The sequence below is a fragment of the Erinaceus europaeus genome, unplaced genomic scaffold (assembly GCF_950295315.1).
Source record: "Erinaceus europaeus unplaced genomic scaffold, mEriEur2.1 scaffold_468, whole genome shotgun sequence".
Lineage (NCBI taxonomy): Eukaryota > Metazoa > Chordata > Mammalia > Eulipotyphla > Erinaceidae > Erinaceus > Erinaceus europaeus.
In genome coordinates, this window is record NW_026648166.1 from 68,500 (window position 1) to 91,225 (window position 22,726).

Below are 22,726 nucleotides of genomic sequence, written 5' to 3' on the forward strand. Positions count from 1 at the left end.
CTCCAGTAGTTGTCTTTTAGAGAAATACAGGTCAAATCATCTAGGAAAACAGGGAGCAGGGCATGTGTTGACCTTTGCCTTTGAATTCTGGAGAAGAATCTTCTCTCCCCATCACTTGGAACCTTGGTTTATTTTAAAATTTTTTTTTACCTTTATTTATTTATTGGATAGAGACAGCCAGAAACCAAGAGAGAAGGAGGAGACAGAGAGGGAGAGAGAAAGAGAGACTCCTTCTTCACTGCTTCACTTGCAGGGATTTCCCCCTGCAGGTGGAGACCAGGGGCTCGAACCCTGGTCCTTGAGCGTGTAACATGTGCCTCAGCCGGGTGCACTGCCACCCCTCCTCCGAACCTTTTTTATGAGATGACATCTGTGTTTGGAACACCAAAACTCTTCCGAGGGCATATTGAACTCCCTAAGGTAACAAAGCAATGACTGACCATAGTGAAGATGTACGGAGCTTCCCCAGAGCCCTGCCCCACTAGGGAAAGAGAGAGGCAGACTGGGAGTATGGATCCACCTGTCAACGCCCATGTTCAGCGGGGAAGCAATTGCAGAAGCCAGACCTTCCACCTTCTGCTCCCCATAAGGAATTCTAGTCCCTGGGTCCATCCTCCCAGAGGGATAGAGAATAGGAAAGCTATCAGGGGAGGGGATGGGATACGGAGTTCTGGTGGTGGGAATTGTGTGGAGCTGTGCCCCTCTTATCCTATAGCTTCTGTCAGTGTTTCCATTTTATAAATAAAAAAAAAGAAAAGAAAAAAATGTAGAAAGCTGAAGCGGCAGTAGAGAAGGAAGAAGCTGCAGGTTCACTGGGTCCTCTTGGGTCCTCTTCCGCGGATCCATGGGTCACATCGCCATTGTCTGAGAAGCTTGCCGACGGCATGTGAAAGATGTCAGCCAGCAAAGATGACTCGAGACCCGGAGACCAGGATCTTACTAGGTCATGTAGTGACTTCTTTTTGTCACACACCGCGGACTCCAGAAAGAAAGCAGGTTTTTAGTGCAAATTATTTTTGTCCGTATAAACAATGAGGGCGCAATAAGTCGCTCTTATCCGTTCTGGGAATAGTAGGGATCTTGCTGAAACTCTAGTTCCTAGGCACCTGCAAGAACCAATTTTGCAAGCAGGTCTTAAAAGGTTAGCGTCAAGCCCCGTGCTAACCCTTTCTGCATAACTTTACACCATTCAACTATCTTTTTCTATACAGTAATGTGAAAAAACTTGTTCTGTTCTATCTTCCTTAGAAAATGCATGGGGACTTTCAGCTGACTTTACTCTGTTCTCACATCTCCAGCAGACAGAACCGAAGGCCTGTCTGTTTAGACATGTGGGCTCTCCATTCGCACCAAGCCCAAGTCCTGTGCTGGGGGCTGGCTAAGGAGTCTGAGGCTCTGGTCTCAGTCGCTGAGTGGCAGAGAAGCTGAGGAATTATCGGAGGGACTGTTCTTGTTCCATAGGAATGTGGAGATGGGGGTTAGTGTAAAAGCAGTTTCTTGCATGTTTGCCCAGCTGGAATTGTTTTCACTTTCTATCAGCGCCACTCAGGACGTCTTAGTGGAGACTAGAGCGCTCATATTCTGTTGTCCAGAACGGCTCCCAGCCCTGTGTCTCTCACTCATCTGAAATGCGGCTGCTGTGGCCAAAGAAGCCAGTTTTTGGACTGAATTTAAAATAACTGCATGCAGCTGGTTACTGGCTACTGTACTGAATTGGACTGAATTTAAAGTAACTGCGTGCAGCTGGTTACTGGCTACTGTACTGAACAGTATAGGTGCGCCCCCTCCACGAGGGTAATTTTTGTTGTTGTTTAGTTCATTGTAGATGTTTTCCATAATTTTTTAAAAAATCATTATACATTATAGTTCAGGATGGCCTTTTTGTGATCAGATTACCTGCTGGTTAAAAGGCCAATAACTGATCCTCAAGAGGATGGCATAACAGTTCTTTTTATTCAAAATTCCTTATACTCCCACAAACCCTGTAGCTCCTCACGGGCTCAGTCCTTCCTCCTCTGTGCTCCAGTATTAGTGGCCTCCACCCCAGAAGCAAAGACTTTGACTTGAGTGTTTCTTGCCTCTCAGTAGAATGCCAATAATCAGTATTTGTATATAAATTTATAAATATTTATATACGAATTTACATATGAATGCTCATCGTCGGTGTATATATACACAGAAGGATTCGCGAAGTCAGAGGGGAAGACACAAAACAAAGTGTGGACGCAGGAGGTGTGCTGCACCCAAGCAAAGGAGTCTGGGAGAGGAGGGTGGGTGGCGGACCTTGGGTCCTGGTCCATGACGGAAAAGGCCCTCAGCCTGGGCAAGCGTGTTTTGCAGAGGACTGTGAGGAGACGAGACACTGGGCCTGCATGTCAACAACTGTGCACTCGTAAAGACGATAAGAAAACTCTAGATGGCTTCTTACAGTATATTGTGATTTGGTATTTCAGGGAGGGGCATTTGGAGCTTTCAGGTTTTTAGATCAATTAATTAATGAATCACCAGATCTCAAACCTGGGCAAGTTCATCTGGAACTAGCTGGAACTTTATGTTTCGGATTGTAAAGTGTAACAAACTCATTGCTACAGCGACATCTTCAGAATGCCATTTGCCCAGACAGTAAGCATGCTACACAAAGCCTTGTCATCAACATCATATTCAAGCTTCTCTGAGAAGCAGACAGATTTCAGAAACCCAGAGCTTGTTGCCTGTGCCAACACTTTTTAAATTGATTTTATTTATTATTGGGTAGAGACAGAGAGAAATTGAGAGAGGAGGGGAGGTAGAGGGAATGAGACTGAGAGCTCTTAGCACATCTGTTTACAGGAGCCCCGGCTAAGGGAATGAGCCCAGCCCAGCCCCCCAGGCAGCCCTTAGCTGTGTGCAGCCTTTTCTTTTGTAGTGTTGTGGATGCCTTTGCCTGCTGATTCCACAACTGTGAGTGTTGTGGTGCACGGCAGAGTATTTCAGGCTTGGATTTCAACAACCAGTAAATGAAAAAAAACAACAACTAAATGAGGATCCCCTACTCTCATGTCACTATCATTTCATAAAAAGGAGGGAATCATAGCAGAACAAAATAAGAAAGATAGTGTTGGGGTAAAGGGCATTTAGCTTCACAGAAATAAACGTACATTTATTTTTTATCCTTTGCCTCCAAGAATATAAACCTCTTCACAAACTGGGCATTCTTCTGGTCAAGTTAGAATATTTTTTTTTAAATTAATCAGTTTTATTGGTGATTTGATAATGGTTAACAAGACTGTAAGATAACAAGGGCTACAATTCCAAATACACAGTTCCCACCACCAGAGTTCTGTGTCCCATCTCCTCCATTGGAAGCTTCCCTATTCTTTATTCCTCTGTGAGCATGGACCCAAGATTATTACAGGGAGCAGAAGGTGGGAGTTCTGGCTTCTGTCATTGCTTCTCCACTGGACATGGGTGTCGGCAGGTGGATCCACACCCCCAGCCTGTGTCTGTCTGTCCCTAGAGGGGCAGGGTTCTGGGGAGGGGAGGCTCCAGGACACATTGGGGAGGTCGTCTGCCTAGGGAGGTCAGGTTGGTGCCATGGTTGTGTCTGCAATGTGGTGGCTGAAAGGCGTTAGTATAAGAAGCAGCACTCAGGGAGTCGAGCAGTAGCATAACGGGTTAAGTGCAGGTGGTGCAAAGCACAAGGACCGGCATAAGGATCCTGGTTTGAGCCTCTGGCTCCCCACCTGCAGGGGGGTCACTTCACAGGCGGTGAAGCAGGTCTGCAGGTGTCTGTCTTTCTCTCCCCCTCTCTGTCTTCCCTCCTCTCTCTGTTTCTCTCTGTCCTATCCAACAACAATAATAACAACAATAAAACAATTGCAGCAAAAGGGAATAAATAAGTAAATAATTTTTTTTAAAAGAAGCAGGACTCATTGTTTAATAAGCAGGAACCCAAAGGTTCAAGTGTTTTTTGTCTTTTTTTTTTCCTGTCTTTTGGGCCATGCTGACTATTTATTTATTTATTCATTCATTTGTTTATTTTTTTCCCCAGAGCCCTGCTCAGCTCTGGCTTATGGTGGTGCGGGGGATTGAACCTGGGACTTTGGAGCCTCCGGCATGAGAGTCGCTTTGCAGAACAATCATGCTGTCTCCCCTGCCTGGCCAGGATGCCTTTTTCAGCGGCTTGTGATGACATCATCTACTGAATGAAGGTGTGGATACTTTCTAGGTAGGCTGCTTCTCGGGGTCCCAGGTAAGGGGCTCCTGGGACGACCTTATTTATTTTGTGGGAGCAGGGGTCACTGGGGCACCTACCAGTCTGACTCACGCTTTACCATGAGGGAACCCGGGCTCAGACACGCAGTCCTGCCCCACTGCTCTGGCGTCTTCCTGGCTATGCGTCATTGATTGAAACACAGTGTGTAAAGGATGGTGGAAATTGCTATGTTTTTTTTTTTTTTAAGAGACCTACATATTCACTTTAAGTGTTTCTTTTTTTTGTTTGTCTGAGCTGGGGACATTAAAAATATCATGTTATTACGCATTTTTTTTAGTTGTTACTATTGTTGTTTAAAATGTCACCTGCTTACTATGTATGACTGAGTTTCAAAGTCTGATAGGTTTTCGATGAACGATAAGATAGTCACACTAATTTATACGTGTTTCCAGTCAGTTGAACCCCAGGAACTGACAGCAGGCAGAGGGTTGAATACATACGCTGCATCTCTTTCTCCACTCCTGCTCAGCCCTGTTGTGCAGGAAAAGCTCTTTCCAGTCATGGCTAGCCAGAGGTGAGAAATGGAGGTGGGAAGGATTCCCGTGAACAATAGAGGCTTTGTCTGAACCTTCTTTGTGCAAAGATGATCTGCCTGAACTTGTGATGGGAACAAAGCTTTGAAAATGATCTCGCCTTGGATTTTCTTTGCATTTTGACTCTGCAGGGTGCTGAGTTATACGAACATTTCCTTGAGGTATGCAGATGTTTAACTGAACTAAGAGTTCTAAGACAACACGTTCATAAGGATGGCCAGCTTCTTCAGATGGTAAATGTAGTCTGGAACTGCATGCAGCTTTGTGAATAGAGGAGCCATTTTTCAATTAGGCAATTTGATATGAATTTAAAGGATTTTATTCATTAAAGTTTTATTGAATTTTTAAAATCTCAAATACACCTAGAATATAATGACATTATTACTTGGTGTTAGAAAAAGTTATTAGAGGGCAGGGGTAGGTAGCATAATGGTTCTGCAAAGAGTCTTTCATGCCTGAGTCTCCAAAGTCCTAGGTTCAGTCCCCTGAACAAGCATCAGCTAGAGCTGTGCAGTGGTCTGCTTAAAGAAGAAAGAAAGAAAGAAAGAAAGAAAGAAAGAAAGAAAGAAAGAAAGAAAGAAAGAGAGAGAGAAATAAGGAAAAGTAAAAGAAAGAAAGAGTTACTAGATTTCATGACATTCAGCTTACTGTACCTGGTGGGGGTGTCCCTGAAGTGTGATCGGTCATTTCCAGAGCGATTTTTCTAAAGTGAGCAAGAACTTCTGTCTGGTAAGAGTCCCCGGCTGCCTGCATATTGCCCACCACAGAGGGAGTGTGGCCTGCCCTCTGTTGCTCTCCCTTTGCTGGAGGCCAGAGTACTCTGGGACTCTTGGAGCTGGGATGAGGCTCCAAGAGGCCCAATGTTTGGGGTGTTTGTGACAAGAAGAGAGTTAGGGGAATTATCATGGGTCTTCCCGTCCTCTTTGTTTGACTCACTCTGCTCTGTTTTCAGAGGTTTTTGACATGATTTCACGCAACTGACAAGACTGGCATGGCTCCCATTTGTAGGAGAGGCGCTGACTCACTTGCCAAGGTTGCCCGCACTACTGGCCAGCTATGTGGCCTCAAACACTCCTTAGCTGTTCCTAGCCTCAGGATTAAAAAAAAATGTTATCTTTATTTATTTATTGGATGGACACAGCCAGAAACTGAGAGGGAGAGGGAGAGAGAGAGGGAGAGAGACAGAGAGACACCCGCAGCCCTGCTTCACCACTCATGAAGCTTTCCCCCTGCAGGTGGGGACTGAGGGATCGAACCTGGGTCCTTCTGCACTGTAACATGTGTGTTCAACCAGGTGCGCCACCACCCAGCCACGCCTCAGTCTTCTCACCTGTAGAACGTGACAAGACGCACTTAAACCACAGGATGAGGGTCAGATGGGAGGGTGTACAGAGAGGACCTTGCATAGCATTGGGGAGATGAGTTTTGAAATTTTTTTTTTCACATGTCTTCTTGTTTCTGAAGTCTTAGTCCTAGTTTGGATGAGAACCAGCTGCGTTTTCACTGATCTAAGAAATTCCTTTACTCAGACATTTACAATCTTACCCATTCTATCAGGGGAGGGGATGGGATACGGAGCTCTGGTGGTGGGAATTGTACCCCTCTTATCCTATGGTCTTGTCAATGTTTCTGTTTTATAAATAAATAAATAAAATTTTACTCATTATGATTTAATTATTGGGTGGGTTAGATAGCATACTGATTATGCAGAGATGCTCATGCCAGAGGCTTCAGAGTCCCAGGTTCCATCAGCCAGAGCTGAGCAGTGCCCTGGTAAAAAAAAAAATAACAATAAAAAATATATATGTGTATAATTGTCATATAATATTGAATTAGATCAACTAAAAGTAGAATTTCCCTGTAACCCGGCCAGTTCTGGGTATATATCCAAAAGAAGTGGGAGCAGGGTCTGAAGGGGATCTGGACACACTCACATTCTGACATCATTCACAATGGTCACCAAGTACCAGTTCTCAAAGTGTTCATCAGTGGGTAAGAAATGAGTATATGCAGTCAGCGGAGAGCAGGATGGCCCCTGCGTCAGCGCAGAGGCACCTAGACCATTATCGTGAGCGGAATCAGCGTCATTCCACGTCTCTTACACACAGCCCCGAGACAAACCACACATGGGCTTCCTTGCTGCGGCTTCTAAAGCAGTGATCTCATAGACCAAGTTGGAGTGGTGGTTGCTGGAGCCTGGGGCAGAGGCAGTGTGCAGCTGCTTAACGGGTAGGGAGCTTAGGTTCTGCGAGATGAAAAATTCCAGAGACTTGTGTCACAGCAATGTGAATATTCTTAAAAACCGACTTGAAAGGAAATTCGATTGGGTCACTGGGCTAAGTGCACATAGTGTGAAGCACAAGGACCTGCACAAAGATCCGGGTTTCAACCCCCGGCCCCCCACCTGCGGGGGTGGGGTGCAGAGCATCACAAAGGGTGAAGCAGGTCTGCGGGTGTCTGTCTTTCGAGAGACACTCTCTACTTCCTCCTTCCCTCTCAATTTCTCTCTGTCCTACCTCCCCCCCACCAAAAAAAAAAAAAAGAAAAGAAAAAAAAAGGAAAAAAATGGCCACAGGAGCAGTGCAGGCATAGAGCCCCAGTGATGACCCTGGAAGGAAAAAGAAAGAAAGAAGGGACGTTTGATCAGGACGTCCAGCAGAGAAGCAACTACAGACGCCAGAGCCCCACCTTCTGCTCCCCATAATGACCCTGGGTCCATGCTCCCAGAGGGATAAAGATCAGGGAGATTTCCAGTGGAGGGGACGGGACAGGGAATCTGCTGGTGGGAACTGTGTGGAACTGAACCCCTCTATCTCATAATCTTGTCAATCATTATTAACTCAGTAGTAAGAAAAAAAAAGAGAGAATACGGGATAGGATCAGGAAGACACTTTGACTGATGTGCGGGCACAGTGTGGGTTTGATGGCTCCAGCCCTGCTGGCCACTGCCATGGGGACTTGCGGCCTCCAGCTCGTCGTCCTCCTCCCCTGCGTGTCCCTGCTGGGCAGGCAGGAAAAGGAAGACTGTTCTTTTTTTTCTTCAAAGGAAACACTCTAGCTCTGTCAAGGTCAGATTTCAAGGTTGTGAAATGATCAGTGTTTTGAAATTCCTTTTAGCATTTTATAAAAATACAGTTAAACGGCATTTTTCTTCACAGATGATCCTTTTTTTCAGACGATCCTTCAGATACAGTATTAGTGTTTATGTTTAGGCCTCTAGTGGCCATTGAGATGCAGAACAAAATATCATGGTGTTCGCTGCACGTTTCTAGGCCTGTGTCCCTCCTGCGGGTGCTTCTGGCTGAACGTGGAGCCCCAGTCTTCCTGATGAGTGAGGGAGGGAGGTTTTATGCCTTGAGTCACTAGGAGTTTTAACAGGTGACGTGGCTTACAAAAACACCACAATTTGACCTTTATAATGTGCTGGGTGCTATCTTCTGAGATAAAGTTTGTTACAACAACAGTTTATAAAAAGCAACAATAATACCAATGCTTCAGTGGCAAATATAATTGTTGTTAAGTTTATAGAGTTCACTGCGAGAAGTTCACTATGATCCATTTAGTAATTAGTTTTTATAACTCACTTAAGTTTCCTGGCAACTCTATTCTTATCCCCATTTTCACAGATGAAGAACCTTACTTAAGCTAGGCCCCAAGTTCACACGGTCAACAAGGGACAAAGATCAGACCCCCGCAGTCTGCTGTCAAGTCTACATTCTCTGGCTACCCCTTATGTTTGCAGGTGTTGGGTCAAAGTGGAGTCATTCATTAATTCCCCTCATTTTGAGTAGCTTGCCGCCTTGTTACTGCATACCCCATGGTACTTCCCAACATCCAGATCCTTGAGGCTAAACTGTTATTGGTGCACAGAAGAATGGGTCACTGGGGTCTTAGTCATCGCATTAGACAAGTGATGGGAGTTTCTGATCTTGACACGTAGTAGGAAGTACATCTTTGTATACGCCAAGTTATATATGTGATTAAAGTATGGGTGGAATTTTACCTTTATTTTGTGGAGTATATTGCTATGGTCTTTCTCTTTTTTGATATATTTTTTTCTGTTGCCTTTCTTTTTTCTTTTTCTTTCTTTCTTTTCATTTTAATTTTTTTAATACTTATTTATTTTCCTTTTGTTGCTCTTGTTGTTTTCATTGTTGTTGTTATTGATGTCGTCATTGTTGGATAGGTCAGAGAGACATGGAGAGAGGAGGGAAAGACAGAGAGGGGGAGAGAAAGATAGACACCTGCAGACCTGCTTCACCGCCTGTGAAACAACTCCCCTGCAGGTGGGGAGCCAGGGGCTCGAACTGGGATCCTTACTCCATACTCCAGTCCTTGCACTTTGCAACGCATGCTTAACCCAGTGCGCTACCACCCGACTCCCTTCTGTTGCTTTTCTATCTCATCCTATCCTCCTTCTCCCATCCCACCCCATCTCTTGTATTCCCTTCTCTTTCCTTCCTATCCTATTCCATTCATTTGTTCTACTTTATTAAATACAAATCTCTTGTTTCAACTAAATTTCATTTTTACTAGTAGGTCAGAGCCCGTGTGTTTGAAAAACAGTCCTTTGACCCGGTAAGTCTTGCCATTCTCTAGAGCTGCTCTGCACACGGCTAATGTGTCTGTGCCCCCCAGGAGCATTTCCAGGTGAGCCAAATTGAAAATAACCAAGGTGAGATGTGTGTTAGAGGACCTTAGAGAAGGCGGTCATCTGTCTCTGAAAGAGGTCAGGGATATAAATTCAGCGGCTGGAGAACTATGAAACCTCCTGCCTTAGAAGCCGAGTCCCTTCGGATACTACCTGGTATGGTTGGAAGTCCAACTAGTCAGCAAGAGAAGCTGAAGGCCTGGGTCACTCAGGCCAGGGTTCTCCAACAGCAGTCAGGAATGAAGGCCGCCCCAGGCTCTTAACAGCTCCACAAGCTCACTTCCCACTACCAAGCGGCATGGTGAGGAGAACTCCTTGCAGAGTCCACTGGGGCGGATTGAAAATTTATAGACTCTCCTCATATTGGGGAGCTGCTCTCTGCCCTGACTCAGCTTTCTAGGTCTGTTCTCAACTCTGAAACCATCTTCCCAGGCAAGGCTTTATCAGGCTCAGGCAAAAATTAGTAAAGTCATGGGCCACATGGACTATACCTAAAATGGATTTGCCAGCTTCTTCCCACGTGAAGACCCCTAATTTCATCTGCTTTGTTCTTACCTTTGGGTTCCTGTTTATTAAATGAGTCCTGCTTTATATCTCACCACCTTTCAGGCACCAACTTGCAGATGCTACCATGATGCCACCCTGACCTCCCTGGGCAGACGCCCTCACCCATGTGTCCTGGATCCTCCCCTCCCCAGAGCCCTGCCCCACTAGGGACAGACAGACACAGGCTGGGGGTGTGGATCCACCTGCCAACACCCATGTCCAGCGGAGAAGCAATGACAGAAGCCAGAACTCCCACCTTCTGCTCCCCATAAAGACTTTTGGTCTATATACCCAGAGGGACAAATAGAGAGTTTCCAATGGAGATGGGACACAGAACTCTGGTGGTGGGAACTGTGTGGGATTGTACCCCTGATATCTTACAGTCTTGTTAATCATTATTAAGTTAATCATTATTATTACTAAAAAGCATTGAAAAATGCTGTTTTTGTCAATTGCTGATTATCTTGTTTTTTTTTTTTTTTTGACTACTGATAAAGCTGCTGAAAGTGAGGAGCAAAATCAAAGTCAGATGTAAACAACAGTGGGGGAGGCCTCTGTGTTTACACTCCTAGGCATATTGATTTGCAGTGTTGTCTGTGGGTAAGGTGTAAGATTAACAATCACTCATGTTCTTCTAAACATTTATTTCCCTGGAACCTAGGTACTTTCTCTGTTTTATGCTCATTCAGCCCTTACAAAAAATCTATTAAGATATATGGTCATACCTTCCATGTTACAGATGTGAACACAGGCCGGAAGGACCAAGGACCTTTCCTAGATTATCCACTTAGCGAGTGGTAGAGGCCAGTGAGGACTAAAGAGATCTGAACCCAGAGTCCACACCGGACAGTCATACCACAAGCTGACCACTCAGCTTTCCCCATTGGCACCTGAGGGTCAGCTTATAGGGAGGCAGAAGGGCCTGCAAGGAGGGACTCGCTGCCCGCAGGGCTGAGCTGTTTCTCTGCACTTGGGCATCAGCTGCCAGACCCTTGAGCTTCTCTGCTTCTTCAGCATTCTCTCTGTGTTTCAGAACAGCCAACGCTCTGGTGGCTTCTACAGGCTTTTTCCGTTACGTTATTTGAAGGCATGAGTGTTCCTATGAAGCCTTTTCTAAATCACACTAGCTCACAGCGAAGAAGCAATTGCATTAATTCACTTAGAAATACAGTTGAGCATTCCCAGACCCAAGACACAGCCTCCCAAATCGCATCAAGCAGCACATGAGTCCTGAGGCAGCGTCACCACCCGGCGAAAGCGGCGGCTCTCCGCACACGGTGCACAGTGATTCCAGGGGAAGCGTCTGGCTGTCTTGCTGCTGCCGTGCTCTGGTGCACCACCATGACAGCTGCACAGTGCTGGGCTTGTGCACTGGGACCTGGGCTGCGAGAACAAATCCTCCCTCCCTCCCTCCCTCCCTCCCTTCCTCCTCCCTTCCTCCTCCCTTCTTTCTTTCCTTCTTCCTTCTTCCCTCCTTCCTTCCTCCCTTTATCCCTCCCTCCCTTCTTCCTCCCTTTCTCCCTCCTTCCTTTTTTACTTCCTTCCTTTATTTTCCATCCATCCATCCATCCATCCATCCTTCCTTCCTTTATTCATTCATTCCATCCATCCATCCATCCATCCTTCCTTCCTTCCTTTATTCATTCTATCCATCCATCCATCCATCCATCCATCCATCCATCCTTCCTTCCTTCCTTTATTCATTCCATCCATCCATCCATCCATCCATCCATCCATCCTTCCTTCCATCCATCCATCCATCCATCCATCCATCCATCCATCCATCCATCCTTCCTTCCTTCCTTTATTCATTCCATCCATCCTTCCTTCCTTTATTCATTCCATCCATCCATCCATCCATCCATCCTTCCTTCCTTCCTTTATTCATTCCATCCATCCATCCATCCATCCATCCATCCATCCTTCCTTCCTTCCTTTATTCATTCCATCCATCCATCCATCCTTCCTTCCTTCCTTCCTTTATTCATTCTATCCATCCATCCATCCATCCATCCATCCATCCATCCATCCATCCATCCATCCTTCCTTCCTTCCTTTATTCATTCCATCCATCCATCCATCCATCCTTCCTTCCTTCCTTCCTTCCTTCCTTCCTTCCTTTCTTTATTCATTCCATCCATCCATCCATCCATCCATCCATCCATCCATCCATCCATCCATTCTTCCTTTCTCCCTTCCTTTTTCCCTTCCTTCCTTCCTCCCTCCTACCTTCCTTCCTTGCTTCCTCCTTCCCTCCCTCCTACCTTCCTCTTTTTCTTTTTTGAGAGAGAGAGAGAGAGAGAACACAGCACTGAGGCTTCCCTCACTGAGGTGGGGCCTGGGCTGCATGCACAGAGAAGTAGCTCACTGTACAGAGCGCTATGGTGCGTCCTCCTTGAGTCCCTTAAGGTCAGGAGAACAGACGATAGTATAGACCTTGATAGACACGCAGCGCCCTAACTGCAGAGTCCAGCACCCAGATGTCTGGGACTCAGGACTCGGTCCATGCGGTGGGGAGGTACCGACAGGTGGCAGGACCTTCAGGGCACCATTTCTTTGGCCAGTGCTCCGAGTGAGTGGCTCCGTGAGTGGCGGTGGGAAGCAGTTGGGTGATTTGGCAGAGCAGAGACAGAGAAGCAGGGGACAGCTGATGGAGCGACACGGAAACCGTGAGGGTAGAGTAGTGTAGCATCCGGGACCAGATTCAGCATAGCGGTGAGCACCGGTGGAGGGCGGCCCCAGCCTTGGGCCCGTCCGCCCTCTGACTAGGAGCACTGACAGGAACAAGCCTCAGCTTAGAGAGGAGGGAGTGGTCGTCGTGGGCGGAAGCGGAGGCTTTATGCATGTTGTACTCTGGAAGGAAGAATGATGCAGTTGGCTGCCGAATAGCCATTTATTTCCATTTTTATTGGGGGGTAATGGGTCACAGTGCACTTGTGGACTCATGGGTAAAGAGCTCTCTCTCCAGGAAGGTTCTCTGCAGAGCACTCTCCCACACGCAGACCTTCTCCAGCATCACCAGCCATCAGACCTCCCAGGCTGCCTTCTGCCTCCCTTCTGCCTTCCTCAGATTCCCCACTTTGGTGCAGCTGGACACTCACTCCAGGCAGAGCTTTACTTTGTGTTCTCCCTCTCTGCCCTTCTCTCTCTTTCTTTCTTTCCCCTGCAGGTGGGGCGCTGGGGGCTCGAACCAGGATCCTTATGCTGGTTCTTGCGCTTTGTGCCATGTGCACTTAACCCGCTGCACCACCGCCCGACTCCTGGCATGTCGTATTTTAAAACTGCTTTGCAGTCCAGAAAAACCTGCTGTAGGCCAGAAACAAATTAATCAATCAATTAAGTAATCTCTCTATTTCAGTGCAGTATCCAGCTCTGGTTTATGGTGGGTTGGGGGACTGAACCCGGGTCTTTGGAGCCCCAGGCAGGAAAGTCTCTGCATCACTGGTATGCTGTCTCCCCACCTGCCAGAGACAGATCTCCATGGGTTCAGATGAGATGACTGCTTAGGTTTTGGCTGCTCCTGTGATTCTGAGATACAAGGACCGGTGTAAGGATCCTGGTTCGAGCCCCCGGCTCCCCACCTGCAGGGGAGTCGCTTCCCAGGCGGTGAAGCAGGTCTGCAGGCGTCTGTCTTTCTCTCCCTGTGTCTTCCCCTCCTCTCTCCATTTCTCTCTGTCCTAACAACGATGACATCAATAACAACAACCACAACTACAAACAACAATAAGAAACAAGAGCAACAAAAAAGAAAATAAATATAAAAAATGAAATAAAAATACTTGTTAATATAATTAAAAGTAATATGCTAATAGTCTTTCTGTGAAATGTCGACAATTACATTACTATGTATGCATCCCGTGTAAGGATACTGAACATAAGACTCGTGACTCAGCTCTTATGTTTATAGCCTCTCTGTGTGTATGTATATGTGAACAAGGTCATAATTCTTTCATGTAAGTTGTTTTCTCTGACTTTTTCCTGCCTCCTCTGAGTTCATCTTTTCTTCTCTTAAATTTTTTTTTAATTATCTTTATTTACTTATTGGTTAGAGACTGTCAGAGATAGGGAAGGGGGAGACCGAGAGGGAGAGAGACAGAGAGAGCCCTGCTTCACCATTCACAGAGCTTTTCTCCCTGCAGGTGGGGACCGGGGGCTTGAACCCGAGTCCTTGCACACTGAGATATGTGTGCACAGTCAGGCACGCCACCACCCGGCCCTCACCTTTCCTTTTCTATGTCTGCAAACTATACAGATAAGGGACATCGACTGACTTTGGAGGAGTCAGTAAGTGCTGCCAACAGTGCCAATTAGGTCAGACGGTCTGTGGATTTCTTAGCTAGCAGGTGTAAGAGAATCACTTTTGCTCCCTGAAATCAAAAGGTTGTTGTATAGCTTCAATAACCACTGCTTTTAAAACTTTGAGTCATGTCTAACAGTGACATGTCAGGCTACAAAGAAATGCCAGGTCCCAGTGTTCCCCCAGCAGCTGTCTGCATCTGGCACAGGCCCCGAGAGCGGAGGCCGCAGGAGCGGGACGGCTGGGTTCTCAGAGACTCGCTGCCTGACGTGACCACAACACTTAACAGTGACCCCGAGGTCAGAGGGTGGTGGCACCGGCATGATTGTGTTACTGTTTTTTTTTTTAGATTTTAATTAACTTTATTTATTGGCTAGACATAGCCAGAAATCAGGAGGGAAGAGGGTGATAGAGAGGGAGAGAGACCGACAGCACCTGCAGCCCTGCTTCACCACTTGCAAAGCTTTCCCCCTGCAGGTGGGGACAGGGGGCTTGAACCTGGGTCCTTGTGCACTTGTAACTCATGTGTTCAACCAGATGTGCCACCACCTGGCCCCATTTTGTTAGTGTTTTTAACAATCTTTTATAGGGGGATTCGTGGTTCACAGTGAATACAGTTGTTGAGACATGGTGAAATTTCTCCCATGTTTTTAATGTCCCTGCTAAAGAAAGCCTTCTCTGGCGGTCTCTGCAGCAGGTCCCAGCAGCCCCGTCACCTGTCATGTGCGAGGCCCTGTCGTTCTGTCTCTTCCCCATGTCTTTCAGGGCACCCGGACACCAGCTGATGGTTCCACTTCATGGTTGCATTGCTGGTCTCTCGGGCTGTGTTTTAAAGAGAACGGGGAAAAACAAACAAGAAAACCTCTCCCTTTGGAATGGACATGATGAGAGAGCAATCGACACTTAGAATCTCTCCTGGGGAAGGACCCAAGAAGGCATTTTCTCTGTATTGTTTGGATTTGTGCAGCAGCAGAGTGTAATGACGTGTAGTGAAGGGCACATTCAGACACGTTACGCCTCAAGTCCTTATCCTGATGTGCTGTAGACATTCAGAGCACAGAGAGGACGACTAGCTTTGCCAAACAGCAGCTTAGAAGGAGTGTGTTTCCTCGAGGGCTCTGTGCTCCCTGACTCAGCCGGGACAGAGGGCCAGGAGGGCTAGACTGCTGGGCTGGATCCTGAAGGAGCTACTGCAGGTTGGCTGTGCCTTCTTCACACCCCCTGACTGAGGAAAGCCTCTTACTGTAAAGTCAGCAAAGGTTCTGATGGAGCCCAGCAGGTTCATCATTTGCCTGTGTGACCGAAACCAAGAACATGTCCGTTCTCTTCCGTTCTGTTCCCTAGGCCCTTACCGCGATGGCTTTCTTGATCTCACTTTATTGAACTAAGACAATCGCCGCTTTTTCCTGCCTGTGAGGCTACTTGCCCGTGTGCCCCTGGGAGTGTGCCATCATGACTAGTGAGAGAAAGCAGATCCCTCCCAGCATCTCTGCTCAGAAGGCAGTGGGAGGCCAGGGCTTTTGTGTGGGCTGACCTCAGCCCCTAAGGTGTCCCGCGGCCAGGCTCATCCAGCAGTCTCTCCTGGCAGACTCGCTGTCCTTTTTCTCCTCTCCTGTTTGGACTGCAGATGTGTGCTAAGGATGAAAGGAAGAATGATCGATTTTAAATCCGGGCAAACAATGCAATTTATGCTAATTAGCCCTCAAAAGCCTCAGGCTTTGCAGGAAGGTCAAACACGGAGGTGGGGGGTGAATGCCCCTCCACTTAGCAGCACTCCCCTCTGCGGCTCAGCTTCCTTGTGTGCAGAACGGGGTTACTAACTCAGAGGCTTCACAAGCAGTCAGCCAGTGCCCCAGGGGTCCTCCCATGCTCTTGATCTTCCTTCCTTCTCTTATTTTATTATTACTGATTTAATACTGAGTTACAAAATTGTAGGATAACAGGGGTACAGCTTCACACCATTCCCACCACCAGAGTTCCGCTTCGTTTCTTCTCCATTTCTCTCGGCCTCTATCAAAAAGGAAAAGGCTGCTGGGAATGGTGGCTTTGTCACCAGGCACCGAACCCCAGAAACAACCCCGGCGTTTCTGCTAAAAGAAAGTAACAGCAAAATTGTCGTGAGATTCACATGCTGCAGACAGACGAAAATTCATCAAAGTGTCCTGTGGAGGAACTGGTGTGATATCTGGCTACAGCAGTGAATAGAAAGCTAGGGGTTGTAGAATGGATGGTGGTGTTTCTGTCCTGCGCAGCTGGTTCCCTAAACACAAGGAAGATGGCAGGGGAGGAGCCAGGAAGGCGGCTGGTGGGTAGCTGCTGCCTAGTCTGCCTGCTTCCCTACCTGCCTGCCCACGCCTGACCTTTGCTCCGCGGCATCCTTGGCCCCAAGGGTTCTGTTTCTCTCCTGGAAAGGAGACACCTGGCACTTCATGAGCAAGTTTACTTTTGGGAACTTAGCAGCTGAGGGAACTTAGTGACAACCTTCTCAACACTGCAATGATCAAGGGTCCTTTTCTGAACTCCTCGTGCTATGCAGCCCCTCCGACTGCTAGGAGCCTCCTTCCCTAAGTACTGAAATACGGAAAAGTAAAACAAACAACAACAACAACAACATGTAGCAACATTTAAGAGCAAAGCTGTTTTGCTTTGGGTTGCAGTTGCATCAGAAAGGTAAGCGTTGGGCCTTGGTACCCTGCTATGGTAATGTAATTATAATAAATGAAGTCGGATTGATGTGGCCTTATCTGTGTCTATATCCCTTCCGTAGTTGGGCCTTGCTCTATGTATGCAGGAATTAGAAATTAGAAAACAAACAAACAAAAAATCTACAGAAAGATGCCACTTCTCTTGGAGATACCTGACATATTCCAATATTTACCTATCTTACTTGTTCATCAAATGCTTCATTCCAATATCAAATATCAGTGGCAGAAGCTGGGACACTGTGCCCCAGTTGGGATGTGAGTCCCACTCTGCAGACCTAGTGATATCCTTGGCTAGTGTCCCTTCCAGAATAGCAGCAGGACTACCTGCCAGAAGTGAATGAAGGCAGGTCAGTGAATTCATGCATACGTCAAAATTATGAGTTGCTATTCAAGGAAATAGAAAAAGACACAAACAAGTGGAAAGATATTCTATGCTCATGGACTGGAAGAATTAATATCATTAAAATGAATAGTGTCCCAAGAGCCATATACAAATTTAATGCAATCCCTATCAAAGTCCCACCAATTTTTCTTTAAGAGAATAGAACAAAATTACAAACATTTATCTGGAACCAGAAGACACCTAGAATTGCCAAAACAATCTTGAGAAAAAGAAACAAAACTGGAAGTATCACACTCCCAGACCTCAAGCTACAATTATAAGGCCACTGTAAGCAAAACTGCCTGGAGTGGAACAAAAATAGATACACAGACCATAGAACAGAATTGAAAGCCCAAAAGTACCCCCCCACACACACACCTGTGAACATCTAATTTTTTGATAAGGGGACCCAAACTGTTGAATGAAGAGAGTCTCTTCAAATGGTGTTGGGGAAATTGGGTTGGAAACACGCAGAAGAGTGAAACTGAACCAATACATAACACCGCACACAAAAGTCAACTCCAAATGGATCAAGGACCTGGATGTTAGACCAGAAACTATCAAATTCTAGAGGATAATATTGGGGGGATTCTTTTCCATTTAAATTTAATAGGCATCTTTAATGATACAGACCCAATTACAAAGAAGACTAAAACAAAAATAAATCAATGAGACTACATCAAACTGAAATGCTTCTGCACAATAAAAGGAACCATCACTCAAACCAAGAGACCCATCACAGAATGGGAGAAGATCTTCACATACCATACACCAGACAAGAGGCTAATAACTAAAATATATAAAGAGCTCACCAAACTCAGCATCAAGAAAATAAATGACCCCATGCAAAAATGGGGAGAGGATATGAACAGAATATTCTCCACAGAAGAGATCCAAAGACCAGCAAACATATAAGAAAATGCTCCAAGTCAATGACCGTCAGAGAAATGCAAATAAAGACAACACTGAGATACCACTTCACCTCTGTGAGAATGTCACACATCAGAAAAGGTAACAGCAGCAAATGCTGGAGAGGGTGTGGGGTCAAAGGAACCCTCCTGCACTGCTGGTGGGAATGTCAATGGGTCCAACCTCTGTGGAGAGCAGTCTGGAGAACTCTCAGAAGGCTAGAAATGGACCTACCCTATGATCCTGCAATTCCTCTCCTGGGATAGATCCTAAGGAATCAAATACACCCATCCAAAAAGATCTGTGTACACATATGTTCATAGCAGCACAATTTGTAATAGCCAAAACCTGGAAGCAACCCAGGTGTCCAACAACAGATGAGTGGCTGAGCAAGTTGTGGTGTATATACACAATGGTATACTACTCAGCTATTAAAAATGGTGACTTCACCTTCTTCACCTCATCTTGGATGGAGCTTGAAGGAATCCTGTTAAGTGAGATCAGCCAGAAAGAGAAGGATGAATATGGGATGATCCCACTCAGGCAGAAGTTGATAAACAAGATCAGAAAACTCTAAGCAGAACCTGGACTGGAGTTGGTGTATTGCACCAAAGTAACAGACTGGGTGGTGGTGGTGGTGGTGGATTTTAAGCTCTTTTGTCGGGGGTTGGGGGAGGGACACAGATCTATGGTGGTGGGAGTGGTGTTAATCTATAGTACTATTAACCTATAGTTTTATAAATCTCTGTGGCAGGGGGAAACTTCCCTATTCTTTATCCCTCTGGGAGGATGGACCAAAATTCTTTATGGGGAGCAGCAGGTGGGAGTTCTGGCTTCTGTCATTGCTTCTCTGCTGAACATGGGCGTTGGCAGGTGAATCCACCTCCCACAGCCTGTGTCTGTCTGTCCCTAGTGGGGCAGGGCTCTGGGGAGGTGAAGTTTCAAGACATATTGATCAGGTCATCTGTCCAGGGAGGTCAGGATGGAATCATAGTAGCATCTGTACCTTGGTGGCTGAAAGGTGGTAAGATATAAAGCAGGACAAATTGTTAATAAACAGGTAGGAATACAGCAGATGAAATTAGAGGTCTTCATGTGGGAAGAAGCTAGGAGGTCTATTTTAGGTATGTTCCAATGAGCCCATGACTAGTAATTTTTGCCAGAGCCTGATAGCTAACATGCAGGTGGACTGAAAGTCTTGTCTGGGAAGATGGTGTCAGAGTTAAGAATAGAACTAGAAAGCTGGGTCAGGGCAGGGAGTAGCTTTAAACAGGAGGAAAATATATAAATACAATTAACTTTTAACTCCACTGATCTGACCCAGGGCCCATGTCTATTCACATTCAGCACAGGAGCCCGTGCGCCCTCTGAGTGCCTGTCAGTCTGAGCTCACAGTCCATGCTGACCCGTGTATTTCCTCACCTCTGTCTTGTCTAACTGCTCTAGTCTGGCTTCTGCTCTCCCAGTTCTATTACATCGAGACTTCCCCAAACTATCTGCACAGTCGACACACCTCAGCAATCATTTTCCTGTCTGCAGGACGTCCATCTATCACTGCCGTGACTAAACGCTTTCTTCTCCTGACCCTCCAGCACCAAGATCTTTGATTTCCTCCCCTCCCTTGGCTTCTCCCTTTCACTCTCCTGTGGCAGTGACATTTTAAATTTGAATATCTACAATTAAATTCTTCACTTCCCCCTTCTAGTCCCTCCACTCAGATGGCTTTTCTGGTTCGTTTCTGTAGAGACCACCATTTATCCTATTTCTCAGGTCAGCTAATTGAATCTTAGTTTTGTCAGTTCTACGTCAAAAATATATGTTACATTCCTCTTCATTCTCTAGCTCAGCCGGCATCATCTCTTGTTAGGATTACCGCAATAGCGTTGTAATAGTCTCTGTAATCCACTTTGATAATGCTGTTTCTTTTTAGTACACTGTAATCAGAACAATTTTCTAAAAGCAGAGATTTGATCAGGCCATTGTTTCCTGCAGCAGTTAGGGCAAACTACAATGCAAATAACACAGCCAGTGAGACTGCTCAGCTTGGCTCCTATCAATTTTGACAGTCTTCTCTTGTTTATATTTTAGCTGTGGAGGCCGGCTTGCTCCAGTTCTCAGAATGCCCCGAGCTCTCTCCTTCATTGAGAATTTCCCACATGTTGTGCCCATTGTCTGCAGATCTCATTCCTCTAATGTTTATTTCACTGACTTCTACACACACACTCTGAAGTGTGCCTCATAGATTGGTTTCTTTTTTATTTAATTTTTTATTAGTGATTTAATAATGATTAACAAGTTTGTAAGATCACAGGGGTACAATTCCACACGGTTCCCACCTGCAGAGTTCCACATCCCCTCCCCTTCACGGGAAGCTCCCCTGTTTTTTACCCCTCTGGGAGCCTGGACCCAAGGTCTTTATGGGGAGCAGAAGGTGGGAGGTCTGGCTACTGTCCCTGCTCTCAGGGATTCGTTCCTTAAAGTGTCACTACTCTCCTGCAGGGTACTTTACTTTTACATCATCCTGATTAGTGTAGTGTTTGTCTCTACTGAAGACAGACTGTTTCATTTCTCTGCATTCCTGCTGACCTGTCGGCTCTAAAGAGGCAACCAGCTCTCCACCTTCCTGCCACACTGGTTGGCAGTACCTGGCACAGGGACTCCCGTGGGCTGGAGGTCCACATGATATCGGTTAGATCGAGAAATAGCTCACCCTAGACCTCTAACAGATCCCTCTCTCCACCTTCACTGGCCATCTCCAATAGGAACAACAACTTAAGCCCTCTTTGGACCTTTACAGGACCTTGTCCTCACTGTAGAACAACAGTGGTAGAAACTGCCCACTCTCTGAGGGGAGGCTGGTCAGCCGGCTCTGCCCCTCGAGCAAGACGGGTCCTGACATGAGAGCAGCCTAGAATGTTCCAGCTGTGCCCATGGGCTGTGAGCCCAGACTGACAGGGACTCGGAGGTCACACAGGCTCCTGTGCTGAATGTGAATAGACATGGGCCCTGGGTCAGATCGATGGCATTCACAGTTAGTGGTATTTATATAGTCTTCCCCCATGTTTGGGAGCTACTCTCTGCCCTGATCCAGCTTCCTGGTCCTATTCCCAACTCCGGCATCATCTCCCCAGACAGTACCTTTACTCTACCTGCATGTTAGCTGTCGGGCTCAGGCTAAAATTAGTGAAGTCATGGGCCCCTTGGAATAGACCTAAAATAGACTTCCTAGCTTCTTCCAACACAAAGGCCCCAAATCTCATAGACTATAGTCTTACCTTTAGATTCCTGTTTATTAAACAATCGGTTCTGCTTTATATCTTTTTAAAAATTTTTTAAAAAAAATATTTATTTATTCCCTTTTTTTGCCCTTGTTTTTTTATTGTTGTAGTTATTATTGTTGTTGTTATTGATGTCGTTGTTGTTGGATAGGACAGAGAGAAATGGAGAGAGGAGGGGAAGACAGAGAGGGGGAGAGAAAGACAGACACCTGCAGACCTGCTTCACCGCCTGTGAAACGACTCCCCTGCAGGTGGGGAGCCAGGGGCTCGAACCGGGATCCTTAGGCTGGTCCTTGCGCTTTGCACCACCTGCGCTTAACCAGCTGTGCCACTGCCCAGCTCCCTTTGTTGTATATCTTAATGCTTTTTAGCCACCAAGCTGTAGATGCTGCCATGACCCTATCCTGACCTCCCTGGGCAGACACCCTCACCCATGTGTCCTGGAACCTCCCCTCCCCAGAACCCTGCCCCACTAAGGAAAGACAGAAACAGGCTGGGGGTGTGGATCCACCTGCCAACACCCATGTCCAGTGGAGAAGCAATGACAGAAGCCAGACCTCCCACCTTCTGCTCCCCATAAAGATCCTGGGTCTGTGCTCCCAGAGGGATAAAGAATAGGGAAGCCTCCAATGGAGGGAGGGTATGGGACATGGAACTCTGGTGTTGGGAATCGTATGGAATTGTACCCCTCTTATCACAGTCTTGTCAATCATTATTAAATCACTTAAAAAAAGGGGGAAAAAAAGAAAAAAAGAAAGAAAGGAAAGAAATAGCTCATAAAAGATTCCTGAATCAACTTGTGGTGATGATGAAGATGTATTCATTCTCTTCATTTATTCAACAAGTGCCTAGAGAGCTTTAAGCCCAAAAGAGGAAAATTCTTAGCGAATCTTATTAAGCCCACAGGGACCCACTGTTGGTCACAGACACGTCTGTCCCAGTGCCTGGCTCCCTGGGCAGAGCGAGTTCTCTTTGTACACGGCACTGCTCAGCTCGTAAATGTCACAGCAGCTTCTACTGCTTCAGTCAGGGCTGACCTCAGCTCTGCCTACAGGGCACTTAGATCTGCCTCCTGCTCCTGCTCCTCCTGCTCCTCCTGCTCCTCCTCCTCCTCCTGCTCCTGTTCCTCCTCCTCCTGCTCCTCCTCCTTCTGCTCCTGCTCCTCCTCCT

General features: G+C 46.5%; 1 long non-coding RNA gene across 1 annotated transcript in view; it reads right to left on the reverse strand.

Moving 5' to 3' along the window:
• LOC132536650 (uncharacterized) overlaps positions 1-22,152 on the reverse strand; it is a 77,129-nt gene extending 54,977 nt beyond the window's left edge. Inside the window, exon 1 of the long non-coding RNA XR_009548137.1 lies at positions 22,068-22,152. This is a non-coding gene — a long non-coding RNA (uncharacterized LOC132536650). The remainder of the gene's footprint in view (positions 1-22,067) is intronic.
• Positions 22,153-22,726: the final 574 nt, after the last annotated feature.